This window comes from Zophobas morio, unplaced genomic scaffold (genome assembly GCF_036711695.1).
Source record: "Zophobas morio isolate AGI-343-1 ecotype UQ-CSIRO unplaced genomic scaffold, CSIRO_AGI_Zmor_V1 ptg000011l, whole genome shotgun sequence".
NCBI lineage: Eukaryota > Metazoa > Arthropoda > Insecta > Coleoptera > Tenebrionidae > Zophobas > Zophobas morio.
In genome coordinates, this window is record NW_026972116.1 from 14184253 (window position 1) to 14190252 (window position 6000).

The window sequence follows — 6000 nt, forward strand, 5'->3', positions numbered from 1 at the left end:
CTTTATGGAACAAAAAAGGGAACACATAGCCTCTCTTGGTCAATGTCAACTCCCACTTTCGCGTGGTATAAGCTGTTCTGGGGGGGGTCCACCCAGGCCTTCAGTCTCGCATAACCGGGTTGAGAATAGGGTACCGGGATTTTGCCATACGGTCTCGGTTGGTGAAGCTCTGGGGCGGCAGAGATCCGGACTCGCCACGGAGCGTGAACGACGGGCCAAGGGAGAACACGCCGGGTTGAACTCGCCGTCAGCCCCGCCTTAGTACCCGCGGGTCCAGGAAGAGCCTCATGACCGGCCACGGGCCAGCAGGTGTGGAGCGGGTCGAGCTTCCACGACTGGTTACCGCGCCCACGACGAATCTAAGTCCAGCCTTTCAAATTGGAAGGTTTTGAGTAGCCTTACCCGTGTAGGGGGCGAGAGGGCGTTAGTAGTCTTCAGGGAGAGCTGGGAATGCCGGTTCGAACTGCAGGTGAAAGCTTATATAATCGGTCAACTAAGAACCAAGCCACCTGTTACGGTAGGTCATGGACGCGAAACTACCTAAGTTTCGAAGGCGGCACTGGCCAGGTTCACCAGTACCCGTCGAACTCAGGGAGCATTGCATATTCCCCCTAGGGCAACAGCTCCAACCGGAACTGGTATGTGAAAACGTGAAAAAGTCCGACCCGTGACGGAACGCTCGCGTTCTGGTAAGGCTCTACTTTCGAGTAAAGGAGCTATGCGGGTAGTAAGTTGTCTAGGGCGAGTCAACTCAGCAGTTGTTTTTTTATTTTTTTTTATTTTTATTCAATTACATCCCCCAACATGCACGGTGGCCCAATTACAGGGGAACGGGACATACACGTTACACCCAGAGCCATGGCGGGAATCGAAACCACGACCCAAGGTGCAGCGGGCAAGCATGATGCTAACTAACCCACCCAAGTCCAGGTCCAGTTGTTGAGTGTGGTGGCTACCTCCTAGTTGACTTGCTTTTTTTCCTTGTTTCAAAAGGCTTGCGGGTCGAAATTTACGTACTGACTGGGTAGCTAGCAATGGACGTCTGGTAGCCCGGATGATCCACAGCAAACGAGGTATCGGGGCTATGGCGAGGGTTCACTAGTACCTATCTGTTCAAAGGGCCCCCTTGAACTAAGCCTGGTACCTCGGGGTTGGCAGCAAGCTCCATTCGGGAATGCCGACTCCCGGTGTCGACCCGCATTTGGTGTAGGACTCGAAGGGGTAGTGAAAAGCTTCTTAATAGTGGGTTGGCCCTCTGGGCGTGCCTTAAAGCCTAACGACGGGAAAGGCGGGAGCGGCAAAGTTCACTCCCAATAGTACCACTTATGGTCCAGCGAAATAGATAACGGTTCTTTTGTCGATATTGTCGCAAAAGCTTTTGATGAAGGACCAACGTTTATTACGTAAGCTCGAACACTGGCATTGAAGGTTTGCTGAAATGGATCAAATTGTTCCCTAAAGACACATTTTTTCCAGTTAAGATTTTTGACAAATTCAGCAGAAAACGATGTGCGCTAAGCAGCGTCTCACAAATATCGGTTTTAGGGCCTCTTCTCTTCATTACTTACACAGACGATTTGGTTAGTACGACACCACATCCTTTATAATATATCACTGATTTATTTAATTTGTGTAATTCTACTTTGTAACAGGCAACGACAAAGCTCGCACTTAATAAAATTAATATAAGTTCACAGTTTCTTATAATCAGAAATTCAGTAATACCAATTTTCCACTATAAGTAAAATCCAGCTATTTAATGTTCTACTACAGGAAGTTCGTCAATATTTGACAAATTTGAACAAATTTTTGTTTTATATTGCTACACATTATACATATTTACCAGTTGCTTCCATTTATTTTTTCCCTGTTTTGTATAATATTTAAATTTTGTTGCTGGTTGGTCAAAACTGTTTACGTCACAGCTATTATCATCAGAGGACACGAAATAAACTGATGTATCAAATAAAATTTATATAGGCACATCATAAAGTTGATCTTTAACTTCTGGTTTCACCGGAAACAACGACAAGTGGTTTTTAGAACAGAATTATTTTGTTTTACAACACTGGGTGATAAGGTTTTTGTTTTTTCAACATAGTGTCATAAACATATGGTGACTGCAGAAATATGATCGAAATTATATTTGAATTGCTTTGAAAAATATTTGTTTCGTCTCTGTACAGAAGCAACAGAAATTTAGTAGTAGCAGTAGAATAGTAATGTTGAAGTAATTTCATTCAACCAGTTGTTATAAAGCACTCCATAGAAAGCAATTTAATTGCCACTGTTCCTTTCAGTTTTCTCACAGTGTTGTGGGTAAAACACTGTTCCTTCAGGAGTATCTCGAATGAATAGACAAAAATAATCGTAGGTCTAAACGTGAAAGGATTAAAATAAATCACAATTTAAAGAACGCCTGTACGTATGTACGTACGAGTGAGATTTTTATCGAATTAACAACAGAAATAATCGTGTTTTTGAGGCGCACCTCAGGGGAGATCGTACAGAATACCGAAGTACAAATTAATTACAACGTCGCCGTCGGTAAATTCTCAAATATCAAGCTCTCATAAATGATTTAGTGTTTTAAGTATTCAGTTTGGGAGAGGTCAACAAATTCAATGATATCCTCGAGAAAAAACAAACGAAGGATTCTCTTGTGACGCTCCATAAAAACTTTTATTGCACGGCTTCTTCGGGGGTTGCATGTTTGTAATAAAGCTGTTGTAGCATTTTATTATCTTAACTTTAATAAATGGCTTTACTCGTGTTATATATCAATTTAATTCAGGAAAGTTTTAAATCTCGTTTTTTACTGTTTCACTGGGTCTATAAAAATATTAAATAATCGACAATCAACGTGAAAGTTGCTATAAGAGGTCATTTTTCAAAATTTGATGCTACACGATTTTTGGACCAGCATATATTCCATATTTTACGATGTCTTCACAAGTGCGATAGATTATGTAATGGGTTTTCGAGTTGAGTTGGACAGTTTAAACAAAAAGAAACTATGGGGGGTCACTCCCTGCAATCAGGTTTAGTCAGCGACTAAATCATTTTCGGATGTTTGAAGGTAAATTATGTTACCTCATAACATTCACTTCGTGTTTTGGAAAAGGGACCTAAAATATCACTGTATCAATTTTATTCAAGATCAAATTATAGGTTATTACACTCTGGCATTTCTAGATCTGACGATAAAAAATTAATTTACTGATTTGTCCAATGCACTTCGTTATAAATAATGGATACCAGCTATTAATGTGCCAGTTTTGTTATTAACTTTCTTATCGGGATTTTTTTGAAGTGTCGTTTTCCAGTATAAATACTGGTTTGCTTTTTGAACCTAATCCAAAAACCATATCGATCTTAAAGCTGATTTATGATTACTGCAATTACTTAATCAATGAAATAATTTCTCCGCTGGCTTAATCTGACATATATCAATCTCGTTTATCTTATCGGCACACCAAACTGAGTGTTTGTATTTATACGTGTACTGCACTTTTACAAAAGACCCTGCCTATTTTTATTACTACGTTACTTAAATGATTAGTTACATTGATAAAAACACTTTTAGAACTTTCTTTCAAGTTGTATATATTTTATTCTGACACGTTGAGATCTCGGTTGCAATATTTTAAAGTGTCGAAATTAAATCTTTCTAGATCCACGCTCTATTAACTGCATGCGTAAATGGATTTACATATTTTATAATAATCTCTCGAAACATTAATGAAAAAAACCTTCATGAGGAGTTGGCAGGTAATAACTTATGAAGATATAACCTAGTGATAGTGAATAAACAGATAGAACATAAATCATTGTAGTTTAAAGCTGCACACAATGAAATGACGTGGTCATCAGTAGTTGTTGACAATGAAACATTTATTATTACGACCTGATGTACTTTTTGTTATATCCTCTTTGTCCTTTTAGCTTGGCCTCAAATTCATCAATATTATAAAACAAATACGAACTGCTACATAACTGCACTTTATGTGAGCATTTGGGCGCCGACTGCAAAATCTTATTTGCAGATTCTAATAATTGTTGTCTCTGTTTACTTAAAATAATGACTTTTGGAATTTTTATCGAGAAGATAGTTACGTAATAACTGTAATAATTTGATTACCCAGAGTTGTCACATTCTACGTGTTACATGATATCTTGAATCGGTCTGCATTAATTTCTTCATTTGATTTACATTAGAAGTCAAAAATTGGTCTCTCCCTTGAACCACAGCCAAACAAATCCAGTTTCTTATAAACTGTGAGTGAACTTTTGATATCAAAGTTTTGTGATAACATCATCAACTTTTTAACATTGACACATTATTTCGATATGTACAGTGTAGTACTAATAATGATAATGGGAGTGTTTTTCTCCCAATTTTAGACAGATTTAGCAAAATTTTGAAATGATGCGATCCAGTTTTGGGGGGAGATAAACACATAAACTTTGTTTGGGGACTTACCATACTTATGATAATCTTTACATAATGTTTATAAGGTTTCAGAGCTTTAGGTTTTGCAGTTGCTAATTTAAATTGTAAAACGTTATTAAACAATTTTGTCTTTTCTTAAATCTAGACGGCTAAGGTAAAAAATCAAGGCTAATTCAAAAACTACAGATGTAGAAGTATGTTATTTTATAAAATTTGAATGGCATTTACTATGCAAACTTTAGAAGTGATGTCATCAAATTGTTGGTGATGATGATCAGACAAATTTTGGTAGCGTTTTTCCATTTACACGATATTCTTAAAATACAGTGAAATTTTACGACAATCACTCCAACAATTCGACGATTATCTTCTAATAAAATCGCCAACAAACGACAGACGATAGGCAGACGAAAATGGGCGACCTATTTTTTCATACTCTAGGGTTCATGAAGGGTTGAGAAAACACGAAAGGACAAGCAACCAAAGTTTTACTAACGTTACATTAGCTATGTTTCATATTAAGACATACACTTACTGTGAAAATTATAAAATACTAACATACCTTAGTAGGTAGTTGGGTTAAGGTCGTTTCTGATTTACACAGAGTTTTATTGCGTTACGAAAAGTAGCAGGTTTTAATTTGAATATGGTTGTCACCTGATATTTTCAGCTCAATTTGCCAACGTTTCGCTGAAATCTCATTCATCTCCTGATGAACATTTTTTGAAGAACTGGTGAAACCATTATTTGGGTGCAGTGTTTATTAAATACGTTGGAGTTTAATGGTCTATAAAAATTTAAGTGTATCTCATTTACAACGTCACGCACGAGGTGTAAATAAAAATTTTCTGACGGAGACGCGGAATGTGAACGCGCATCTTATGATTTACGTGCTGTTTGTTAAGGATTACAATAGTATTTACGGTTGTTTTGTAGTAAACTTGTAGGACGTTATATTGAATCAGGCTTAAGAAACCGCCTGAAAATTTTCCTTGTTTAGCTATAGCCGTCGTAAAGCTTAATTTCATTCCTAAACACGCAGGATTGTTCAGAAGTACCGAAAAACGACGAGAAATTTTCAGTTCCCCATGTTTAATTTTTGTTAATTTAAATTCTTCAGTTTTAAGAAAATTTTCATCTTCATATTTACTGCACGCAACTTGCCATAAATTACCAAGTAATAACGCTAAAACTGACCGTAAATTTAGTCAATTTGTGCTACCTTTGGATGCGAAGGCGTACGTAAGAGCGTTCTTTATTCTTTTACAACTCTATAAAAATATTTAATAATGGTGGCTTTTGACAACGAAAATGCACCGATAAATCTTCAACATGGTCGTCACTCTTATTCCTCCTTGTCAAATTATAACTCCGGCTGTGTGGTACATCATTAAAAACATAAACGTTTCCTAAAGAGGGTAATTGTACAAAACTACCCTATAAAAAGTCATAAATCGTTAAAGCCTGTCTGCTGAGGGTAAAAGTTAATTGGTCTGACATCAAGCGGTTTCTTTCCTGTGGTTCCAATTACGCAGCGGAGCTGACGT